The sequence below is a fragment of the Oncorhynchus tshawytscha genome, linkage group LG03 (genome assembly GCF_018296145.1).
Source record: "Oncorhynchus tshawytscha isolate Ot180627B linkage group LG03, Otsh_v2.0, whole genome shotgun sequence".
Classification (NCBI taxonomy): Eukaryota; Metazoa; Chordata; class Actinopteri; order Salmoniformes; family Salmonidae; genus Oncorhynchus; species Oncorhynchus tshawytscha.
Window position 1 is genome coordinate 65208399 of NC_056431.1, and position 12805 is coordinate 65221203.

Below are 12805 nucleotides of genomic sequence, written 5' to 3' on the forward strand. Positions count from 1 at the left end.
TAGCTTCAGCGTGTAAATCAGCTAGAAAGATGTCAGCATCGAGTAATTGTCTCTGGCCCCCTCCCAGTTAGGGAGATTGATGAGCTCTACAGCAGAGTCTCACAACTCAATCGCTGGTTGAAAAATGTTTTCTGCCCCTCCCAAAAGATAGAATTTGTAGGTAATTGGCCCTCTTTCTGGGACTCGCCCACAAACAGGACCAAGCCTGGCCTGTTGAGGAGTGATGGACTCCATCCTAGCTGGAGGGGTGCTCTCATCTTATCTACAAACATAGACAGGGCTCTAACTCCCCTAGTTCCACAATGAGATAGGGTGCAGGCCAGGCAGCGGGCTGTTAGCCAGCCTGCCAGCTTAGTGGAGTCTGCCACTAGAACGGTCAGTGTAATCAGCTCAGCTATCCCCATTGAGACCGTGTCTATGCCTCGACCTAGGTTGGGCAAAACTAAGCATGGCGATGTTCGCCTTAGCAATCTCACTGGAATAAAGACCTCCTCCATTCCTGACATTATTGAAAGAGATTGTGATACCTCACATCTCAAAATAGGGCTACTTAATGTTAGATCCCTCACTTCCAAGGCCGTTATAGTCAATGAACTAATCACGGATAATAATATTGATGTGATTGGCCTGACTGAAACATGGCTTAAGCCTGATGAATTTACTGTGTTAAATGAGGCCTCACCTCCTGGTAACACTAGTGACCATATCCCTCGAGCATCCCGCAAATGCGGAGGTGTGATAGCAAATTTCAATTTACAAAAAACCCCCAGACGTTTTCGTCTTTTGAGCTTCTAGTCATGAAATCTATGCAGCCTACTCAATCACTTTTTATAGCTACTGTTTACAGGCCTCCTGGGCCATATGATCTAAACCAAGATGGCGTAGCAGTAAGTCGTCCTGTCTCGTCGTGTCCCTTGTATATATCGTCTATTTTTCGTTTTTTACATATTTTTCTTCAAAAACATTTTGCTAAACATAAGCTTCCAAATACTCTCCTGCAACCCGCCTCACCCAATGTAGCTATTTTTCCTAAAGTATTTATATTTACTTTGGAACCGGAACCCCTCAACTGAAGCTAGCCAGCTAACCACCAGCTATGCTAGCGGTCTTCAGCTAACCGATCATCAGCTAAGCTAACCTTTAGCTCGGAAAGCTCTCGCCAGCTCGAACAACGCGACACTAACCAGAGCATAACGGACCTATTTATTTTTCATCCCCGGATTCATCCCTGGATTCCCACCGCAAACGGAACATTTTTCAGCTGGATCTTCACAACTAGCTATCTAGCTAAACCGCAACCCCGGATGATTACTCCTGGCTAGCGCTTCCACCCACTTAGCGTGAAGCTAGCCCGGCCAGCGCACCTGTACTACCACCGTAGCATACTCCTGGGCCCACGAACGGTCTATCGATGTCACCGCATGAAGAGGAATAAACAGACTCACCCCATCGCGACGTCCCCCAAAGGCCAACTCTCTGGCCCTCGCTATCTCCCTGCTTGCTAAACTCGGCCTGCTAACTGCTAGCTTGTCTAGCCCCGGTCCGCTAACTGCTACCTTGTTTAGCCCGGGCCTACGAACTGTTAGCTTGTTAGCACAGGCCTGCTAACTGCTAGCTTGTCTAGCCCGGGCCTATGAACTGTTAGCTTGTTAGCACAGGCCTGCTAACTGCTAGCTTGCCTAGCCCGGGCCTACGAACTGTTAGCTTGTTAGCACAGGCCTGCTAACCGTCTGAATCGCCGCGTCCCAAACACTCACCGGACCCATATTTACTTTCTATCTCTTCTTGATTTTTAATCTGTTTATACCTTTCCGGAAACCTGCCTCACCCAATGCGATACGGAATCGCTATTATTTTTAATTTTTAGAACACACTCAAGAACCTCCAGAAGCTAACCAGCTAACTAGCTACAAGCTATTTAGTCATTGTTAACTTTTTTTCAACCTGGATAACACTCGCCAGTCCAGCTTCCCTGCCCCATCCACCGCTGCCCCCTGGACACTGATCTCTTGGCTACATAGCTGATGCACTCTGGACTGTCCATTAATCACGGTACTCCATTCTGCTTGTTTATGTTTTATCTGTCGGCCCCGTTGCCTAGTCAACGCCATTTTACCTGCTGTTGTTGTGCTAGCTGATTAGCTGTTGTCTCACCTACTGTTTAAGCTAGCTTTCCCAATTCAACACCTGTGATTACTGTATGCCGTGCTGTATGTCTCTCTCAAATGTCAATATGCCTTGTATACTGTTGCTCAGGTTAGTTATCATTGTTCTAGTTAACAATGGAGCCCCTAGTTCTACTCTTCATACCCCTGATAACTCCTTTGTCCCACCTCCCACACATGCGGTGACCTCACCCATTACAACCAGCATGTCCAGAGATACAACCTCTCTCATCATCACCCAGTGCCTGGGCTTACCTCCGCTGTACCCGCACCCCACCATACCCCTGTCTGCGCATTATGCCCTGAATATATTCTACCATGCCCAGAAACCTGTTCCTCTTATTCTCTGTCCCCAACGCTCTAGGCGACCAGTTTTGATAGCCTTTAGCCGCACCCTCATACTACTCCTTCTCTGTTCCGCGGGTGATGTGGAGGTAAACCCAGGCCCTGCATGTCCCCAGGCACCCTCATTTGTTGACTTCTGTGATCGAAAAAGCCTTGGTTTCATGCATGTCAACATCAGAAGCCTCCTCCCCAAGTTTGTTTTACTCACTGCTCTAGCAAACTCTGCTAACCCTAATGTCCTTGCTGTGTCTGAATCCTGGCTCAGGAAGGCCATCAAAAATTCAGAGATTTCCATACCCAACTATAACATCTTCCGTCAAGATAGAACTGCCAAAGGGGGAGGAGTTGCAGTCTACTGCAGAGATAGCCTGCAAAGTAATGTCATACTTTCCAGGTCCATACCCAAACAGTTCGAACTACTAATTTTGAAAATTACTCTCTCCAGAAATAAGTCTCTCACTGTTGCCGCCTGCTACCGACCCCCTCAGCTCCCAGCTGTGCCCTGGACACCATTTGTGAATTGATCGCCCCCATCTAGCCTCAGAGTTTGTTCTGTTAGGTGACCTAAACTGGGATATGCTTAACACCCCGCCAGTCCTACAATCTAAGCTAGATGCCCTCAATCTCACACAAATCATCAAGGAACCCACCAGGTACAACCCTAACTCTGTAAACAAGGGCACCCTCATAGACGTCATCCTGACCAACTGGCCCTCCAAATACACCTCCGCTGTCTTCAACCAGGATCTCAGCGATCACTGCCTCATTGCCTGTATCCGCTACGGAGCCGCAGTCAAACGACCACCCCTCATCACTGTCAAACGCTCCCTAAAACACTTCTGTGAGCAGGCCTTTCTAATCGACCTGGCCCGGGTATCCTGGAAGGACATTGACCTCATCCCGTCAGTTGAGGATGCCTGGTCATTCTTTAAAAGTAACTTCCTCACCATTTTAGATAAGCATGCTCCCTTCAAAAAATGCAGAACTAAGAACAGATACAGTCCTTGGTTCACCCCAGACCTGACTGCCCTCGACCAGCACAAAAACATCCTGTGGCGGACTGCAATAGCATCGAATAGTCCCCGGGATATGCAACTGTTCAGGGAAGTCCGGAACCAATACACGCAGTCAGTCAGGAAAGCTAAGGCCAGCTTCTTCAGGCAGAAGTTTGCATCCTGTAGCTCCAACTCCAAAAAGTTCTGGGACACTGTGAAGTCCATGGAGAACAAGAGCACCTCCTCCCAGCTGCCCACTGCACTGAGGCTAGGTAACACGGTCACCACCGATAAATCCATGATTATCGAAAACTTCAATAAGCATTTCTCAACGGCTGGCCATGCCTTCCGCCTGGCTACTCCAACCTCGGCCAACAGCTCTGCCCCCCCGGCAAGCCTCTCCAGGTTCTCCTTTACCCAAATCCAGATAGCAGATGTTCTGAAAGAGCTGCAAAACCTGGACCCAGCTGGGCTTGACAATCTGGACCCCCTATTTCTGAAACTTTCCGCCGCCATTGTCGCAACCCCTATTACCAGCCTGTTCAACCTCTCTTTCATATCGTCTGAGATCCCCAAGGATTGGAAAGCTGCCGCAGTCATCCCCCTCTTCAAAGGGGGAGACACCCTGGACCCAAACTGTTACAGACCTATATCCATCCTGCCCTGCCTATCTAAGGTCTTCGAAAGCCAAGTCAACAAACAGGTCACTGACCATCTCGAATCCCACCGTACCTTCTCCGCTGTGCAATCTGGTTTCCGAGCCGGTCACGGGTGCACCTCAGCCACACTCAAGGTACTAAACGATATCATAACCGCCATCGATAAAAGACAGTACTGTGCAGCCGTCTTCATTGACCTTGCCAAGGCTTTCGACTCTGTCAATCACCATATTCTTATCGGCAGACTCAGTAGCCTCGGTTTTTCGGATGACTGCCTTGCCTGGTTCACCAATTACTTTGCAGACAGAGTTCAGTGTGTCAAATCGGAGGGCATGCTGTCCGGTCCTCTGGCAGTCTCTATGGGGGTGCCACAGGGTTCAATTCTCGGGCCGACTCTTTTCTCTGTATATATCAATGATGTTGCTCTTTCTGCGGGCGATTCCCTGATCCACCTCTACGCAGACGACACCATTCTATATACTTTCGGCCCGTCATTGGACACTGTGCTATCTAACCTCCAAACAAGCTTCAATGCCATACAACACTCCTTCCGTGGCCTCCAACTGCTCTTAAACGCTAGTAAAACCAAATGCATGCTCTTCAACCGATCGCTGCCTGCTCCCACATGCCCGACTAGCATCACCACCCTGGATGGTTCCGACCTTGAATATGTGGACATCTATAAGTACCTAGGTGTCTGGCTAGACTGCAAACTCTCCTTCCAGACTCATATCAAACATCTCCAATCGAAAATCAAATCAAGAGTCGGCTTTCTATTCCGCAACAAAGCCTCCTTCACTCACGCCGCCAAGCTTACCCTAGTAAAACTGACTATCCTACCGATCCTCGACTTCGGCGATGTCATCTACAAAATGGCTTCCAACACTCTACTCAGCAAACTGGATGCAGTCTATCACAGTGCCATCCGTTTTGTCACTAAAGCACCTTATACCACCCACCACTGCGACCTGTATGCTCTAGTCGGCTGGCCCTCGTTACATATTCGTCGCCAGACCCACTGGCTCCAGGTCATCTACAAGTCCATGCTAGGTAAAGCTCCGCCTTATCTCAGTTCACTGGTCACGATGGCAAAACCCATCCGTAGCACGCGCTCCAGCAGGTGTATCTCACTGATCATCCCTAAAGCCAACACCTCATTTGGCCGCCTTTCGTTCCAGTACTCTGCTACCTGTGACTGGAACGAATTGCAAAAATTGCTGAAGTTGGAGACTTTTATCTCCCTCACCAACTTCAAACATCAGCTATCTGAGCAGCTAACCGATCGCTGCTGCTGTACATAGTCTATTGGTAAATAGCCCACCCATTTTCACCTACCTCATCCCCATACTGTTTTTATTTATTTACTTTTCTGCTCTTTTGCACACCAATATCTCTACCTGTACATGACCATCTGATCATTTATCACTCCAGTGTTAATCTGCAAAATTGTAATTATTTGCCTACCTCCTCATGCCTTTTGCACACATTGTATATAGACTCCCCCCTTTGTTTTCTACTGTGTTATTGACTTGTTAATTGTTTATTCCATGTGTAACTCTGTGTTGTCTGCTCACACTGCTATGCTTTATCTTGGCCAGGTCGCAGTTGCAAATGAGAACTTGTTCTCAACTAGCCTACCTGGTTAAATAAAGGTGAAATAAAAATAAATAAAATAAAAAATACAGCGTTCCTCACCGAGTTCCCTGAATTCCTATCGGACGCTGTAGTCATGGCAGATAATATTCAAATTTTTGGTGACTTTAATATTCACATGGAAAAGTCCACAGACCCACTCCAAATGGCTTTCAAAGCCATCATCGACTCAGTGGGTTTTGTCCAACATGTCTTCGGACCTACTCACTGTCACAGTCATACTCTGGACCTAGTTTTGTCCCGTGGAATAAATGATGTGGATCTTAATGTTTTTCCTCATAATCCTGGACTATCGGACCACTATTTTATTTTGTTTGCAATTGCAACAAATAATCTGCTCAGACCCCAACCAAGGATCATCAAAAGTTGTGCTATAAATTCTTGGACAACCCAAAGATTCCTAGATGCCCTTCCAGACACCCTCCGCCTACCCAAGGACATCAGAGTACAAAAATCAGTTAACCACCTAACTGATAAACTCAATTTAACCTTGCACAATACCCTAGATGCAGTCGCACCCACAAAAACAAAAAACATTTGTCATAAGAAACTAGCTCCCTGGTACACAGCAAATACCTGAGCTCTGAAGCAAGCTTCCAGAAAATTGGAACGGAAATGGCACCACACCAAACTGAAAGTCTTCAGACTAGCTTGGAAAGACAGTACCGTGCAGTATCGAAGAGCCCTCACTGCTGCCCGATCATCATATTTTTCCAACTTAATTGAGGAAAATAAAGAACAATCCAAAATGTATTTTTGATACTGTTGCAAAGCTAACTAAAAAGCAGCAGCTTTCACTTCAGCAGTGATAAATTCATGAACTTCTTTGAGGAAAAGATCATGATCATTAGAAAGCAAATTACAGTATTCCTCCAAAGCTCAGTTGTCCTGAGTCTGCACAACTCTGCCAGGACCTAGGATCAAGGGAGACACTCAAGTTTTTTAGTTCTATATCTCTTGACACATTGATGAAAATAATTATGGCCTCTAAACCTTCAAGCTGCATACTGGACGTGTGTACCAAATTCACTAAAAGGGACAGTAATAGAGCCTCTCTTGAAAAAGCCAAACCTTGACCCAGAAAATAAATAAAAATATCGGGCTATATCGAATCTCCCATTCCTCTCAAAAATAATTGAAAAAGCTGTTGCCTCCCTGAAGACAAACAACGTATACGAAACGCTTCAGTCTGGTTTTAGATCCCATCATAGCACTGAGACTGCATTTGTGAAGGTGGTAAATTACATTTTAATGGTGTCAGTCCATAGCTCTGCATCTGTCCTCGTGCTCCTAGACCTTAGTGCTGCTTTTGATACCATTGATCACCACATTCTTTTGGAGAGATTGGAAACCCAAATTGGTCTACACAGAAAAGTTCTGGCCTGGTTTAGATCTTATCTGTCGGAAAGATATCAGTTTGTCTCTGTGGATGGATTTGTCCTCTGACAAATCAACTGTACATTTCGGTGTTCCTCAAGGTTCCGTTTTAGGACCACTATTGTTTTCACTATAGTTTACCTCTTGGTGATGTCTTGGTGAAAACATAATGTTAACTTTCATTGCTATGCGGATGACATTTTTTATGAAAATTTTGTAAAATTTTGTACATTTTGATGAAACATGATGAAGCCCCAAAATTGCCCTCCCTGGAAGCCTGTGTTTCAGACATAAGGAAGTGGATAGCTGCAAATGTTCTACTTTTAAACTCGGACAAAACAGAGATGCTTGTTCTAGGTCCCAAGAAACAAAGAGATCTTCTGTTGAATCTGACAATTAATCTTGATGGTTGTACAGTCGTCTCAAATAAAACTGTGAAGGACCTCGGTGTTAGTCTGGACCCTGATCTCTCTTTTGACGAACATATCAAGACCGTTTCAATGACAGCTTGCTTTCTTTCTCTCTCTCTGTCTCTCTCTGTCTCTCACTCACTCACTCACTCACTCACTCACTCACTCACTCACTCACTCACTCACTCACTCACTCACTCACTCACTCACTCACTCACTCACTCAGAGAACCTGCGCCCTAGGACCATGCCTCAGGACTACCTGGCCTGATGACTCCTTGATGTCCCCAGTTCACCTGGCCGTGCTGCTGCTCCAGTTTCAACTGTTCTGCCTGCGGCTATGGAACCCTGACCTGTTCACCGGACGTGCAACCTGTCCCATACCTGCTGTTTTCAACTCTCTAGAGACAGCAGGAGCGGTAGAGATACTCTGAATCATCAGCTATGAAAAGCCAACTGACATTTACTCCTGAGGTGCTGACCTGTTGCACCCTCGACAACCACTGTGATTATTATTATTTGACCCTGCTGGTCAACTATGAACATTTGAACACCTTCGCCATGTTCTGTTATAATCTCCACCCGGAACAGCCAGCAGAGGACTGGCCACCCCTCATAGCCTGGTTCCTCTCTAAGTTTCTTCCTAGGTTTTTGGCCTTTCCTGGGAGTTTTTCCTAGCCACCGTGCTTCTACACCTGCATTGCTTGCTGTTTGGGGTTTTAGGCTGGGTTTCTTTACAACACTTTGTGACATCAGCTGATTTTAAGAAGGGCCTTATAAATAAATTTGATAGACTGTCATGAAACATTATGAAAATCCTAATCATATAATCCAGATAGGCCTATCACATACATGCCCTAATGTCAGTCATCAGTCAAAAAGAGGGTGTCTTGTCCTGCTCCTGAAATCTGCTCATGCATTCATCCCGGTCATCAGCAACAGAGCTTTGGGGTAGGTACATGTCTGACATTAATGTGTGCACAATTACAATGATAATTTAATATGGTCAATTTCAGAAAATGCTATATAACATAAAAATACTGTTGACAAGTAATCTATGGTGTAATGGAATGTTTTGCCTTGTGTTGTGGGTTTTGACACTCTTATGTCAGTGTCATAACCAGCCACAAAATAACCAGTCTAAATATGTCATGACAGTGTTATGACCATATTATGACAGTGTTATGACACGTTATTACATTATTACATGGTTATGACTGTGTCATAATGTGTTATGACGCTAGATGTCATGTAAAGTGTTACCGCATGTTTGGACCACTCCTATAAAAATGGTTGACTATCCGATACTCAACAAGTAGGTCTGATTTCACTATTACTGAAACAGTAACCATGTTGTAAATATAATGATGAGTCCATTTAAAAAATTGGAGTCCCCTTACACTCCCCTCACACTTCAGTGTTGTGATGAAATTCTAGCAACATGCATAGCACATTGAATTTAAAAGGTATTGCTGAGTATTATTCATCCTAATCAGACAGGTTTTTTCATGGACAATACATTGGAGATAATATAAGACAGGCACTGGAAACAACAGAACACTATGAAAACCAGGCCAGGTGTTCACAGCTGACTTTGAAAAGGCTTTTGATAAAGTACGACTAGAATTTATATATACAGTGCATTCGGAAAGTCTTCAGACCCCTTGACTTTCTTCCACATTTTGTAACATTACAGCTTTATTCTTCAATGGATTAAAATGTTTTTTCCCCCCTCATCTATCTACACCCAATACCCCATAATGACAAAGTGAAAACAGGTTTTTAGACTCAATTGAGCTCAGGTGCCCATTGATCATCCTTGAGATGTTTCTAAAACTTGATTGGACGGCGCAGTGGCCACCAGAGACTCTGGGTTCGCGCCCAGGCTCTGTTGTAACCGGCTGTGACCGGGAGGTCCGTGGGGCGACGCACAATTGGCCTCGCGTCGTCCGGGTTTAGGAGGGTTTGGCCTGTAGGGATATCCTTGTCTCATCGTGCACCAGCGACTCTTGTGGCGGGCCGGGCACATTATGCGCTAACCAAGGTTGCCAGGGGCACAGTGTTTCCTCCGACACATTGGTGCGGCTGGCTTCCGGGTTGGATGCGTGCTGTGTTAAGAAACAGTGCGGCTGGTTGGGTTGTGTATCGGAGGACGCATGACTCCCGTACGGGAGTTGTAGCGATGAGACAAGATAGTAGCTACTAACAATTGGATACCATGAAATTGGGGAGAAAAAGGGGGTAAAATAAAATAAAAAATATATTAACTTGATTGGAGTCCACCTGTGGTAAATTCAACTGATTGGAAAGGCACACACCTGTCTATATAAGGTCCCATAGTGGACAGGGCATGTCAGAGCAAAAACAGAACCATGAGGTCAAAGGAATTGTCTGTAGAGCTTTGAGACAGGATTGTGTCGAGAAACAGATCAGGGGAAGGGTACCAAAACATTTCTGCAGCATTGAAGGACCCCAAGAACACAGTGGCCTCCATCATTCTAAAATGGAAGAAGTTTGGAAGCAGTGTTTTACTTTTAATATATTTGCAAAATTTAAAAGAAAAAAAAAACATTTTTGCTTTGTCATTATGAAGTATTGTGTGTAGATTGATGAGGGGGGGAAATGATGTTATCAAGTTTAATAAGACTAACGTAGCAAAATGTGGAAAAAGTCAAGAGGTCTGAATACTTCCCGAATGCACTGTATTGGGGATACAACCATCCTAGCCCTGAAGACTTTGCTGCAAAGATACAGAATCATTAGATCACTTGTTTTGGGACCGTCCATATGTAGCTTGTTTTTGGTCGAGGGTTAAGGAATGGCTGAAGAATTGCAACATTTACTTGGAGCTAACTCTGCAAAGAGCACTGCTGGGTGGTTTGAAAAGCCATAGTCAATTGATAAATAATATAATAATACTCTTCGCAAAAAATGTCTTTAATTTACAATCTGTAGAAACTATCAGAATAAAAACATTCTTAACTTTTGTGAAACATCACAGCACAGTTGAATGATATATATAAAATCAAAACTGGATGGTGTTTAGGGATAGATGGGAGGGGTTGGGTGGAGCTGAAGGTTTGGACTAGAAATAACAAAAAGGCATGATGACTAATGTACAGTATACTCTGTCTGTAAAATGTGTATTGTATGTATAAGCTGGAAGTAGAAGCCTTTTTGTATTTTGCCCATCAGGTCACTCTAATTAGGGTTAGGGTGGGGGGGGGTGATTGGAAATAATGCAGATAATTACATTTATAAAAAAACACACTATTAAAGCTGATCAACCCCCTGCAGTAACAATCAAAACCACAAGAACATTTCATCTTAGATTACACAAACTGTAGGAATACAAATCAGGTATATACAATATACCTTACAGTGAAAGGCTTACCTACAAGGCCTTAACCAACAATATACCTTACAGTGAAAGGCTTACCTACAAGGCCTTAACCAACAATATACCTTACAGTGAAAGGCTTACCTACAAGGCCTTAACCAACAATATACCTTACTTACCTACAAGGCCTTAACCAACAATATACCTTACAGTGAAAGGCTTACCTACAAGGCCTTAACCAACAATATACCTTACAGTGAAAGGCTTACCTACAAGGCCTTAACCAACAATATACCTTACAGTGAAAGGCTTACCTACAAGGCCTTAACCAACAATATACCTTACAGTGAAAGGCTTACCTACAAGGCCTTAACCAACAATGCAGTGTTAAGAAAAGACATTATAAAAGTAAGAGATAAGAGCAGCAGTAAATAACAATAGCGAGGCTATATACAGTGGGTACAAACGCCTGTAGGTACCATGTTCATCTGTACAAACAATAGTACGCAAGTATAAACACCATGGGACCATGCAGCCGTCATACCGCTCAGGAAAGAGACGCGTTCTGTCTCCTAGAAATGAACGTACTTTGGTGCGAAACGTGCAAATCAATCCCAGAACAACAGCAAAGGACCTTGTGAATATGATGGACGGAACAGTTACAAAAGTATCTATGTCCACAGTAAAACTAGTCCTATATCGACATAACCTGAAAGGCCGCTCATCAAGGAAGAAGCCACTGCTCAAAAACCGCCATAAAGCCAGACTATGGTTTGCAACTACACATGGGGACAAAGATCGTACTTTTTTGGAGAAATGTCCTCTGGTCTGATGAAACAAAAATAGAACTGTTTGGCCATAATGACCATCGTTATGTTTGGAGGAAAAAGGGGGAGGCTTGCAAGCCGAAGAACACCATCCCAACCATGAAGCACGGGGGTGATAGCATCATGTTGTGGGGGTGCTTTGCTGCAGGAGGGACTGGTGCACTTCACAAAATAGATGGTATCATGCGGAAGGAAGATTATGTGGATGTATTGAAGCAACATCAAGACATCAGTCAGGAAGTTAAAGCTGGGTCGCAAATGGGTCTTCCAAATGGACAATGACCCCAAGCGTACTTCCAAGGTTGTGGCAAAATGGCTTAAGGACAACAAAGTCAAGGTATTGGAGTGGCCATCACAAAGCCCTGACCTCAATCCTATAGAACATTTATGGGCAGAAATGAAAAAGCTAGTGCGAGCAAGGAGGCCTACAATCCTGACTCAGTTACACCAGCTCTGTCAGGAGGAGTGGGCCAAAATTTACCCAACTTATTGTGGGAAGTTTGTGGAAGGCTACCCGAAAACGTTTGACCCAAGTTAAACAATTTAAAGGCAATGCTACCAAATACTAATTGAGTGTTTGTAAACTTCTGACCAACTGGGAATGTGTTGAAAGAAATAAAATCTGAAATAAATCATTCTCTCTAATATTATTCTGACATTTCACATTTTTAAAATAAAGTGGTGATCCTAACTGATCAGATGAAGCCATTTGGAAATTGCTCCCAAGGATGAACCAGACATGTGGAGGTCTACAAAAAATATCTGAGGTCTTGGCTGATTTCTTTTGATTTTCCCATGATGTCAAGAAAAGAGGCACTGAGTTTGAAGGTAGGTCTTGAAATGCATCCACAGGTACACATCCAATAGACTAAAATATTGTCAACTAGCCTATCAGAAGCTTCTAAAGCCATAATTCTATGGAATTTTCCAAGCTGTTTAAAGGCACAGTCAACTTAGTGTATGTTAACTTCTGACCCACTGGAATTGTGATACAGTGAATTAAAAGTGAAATAATCTGTCTGTAAACAATTGTTG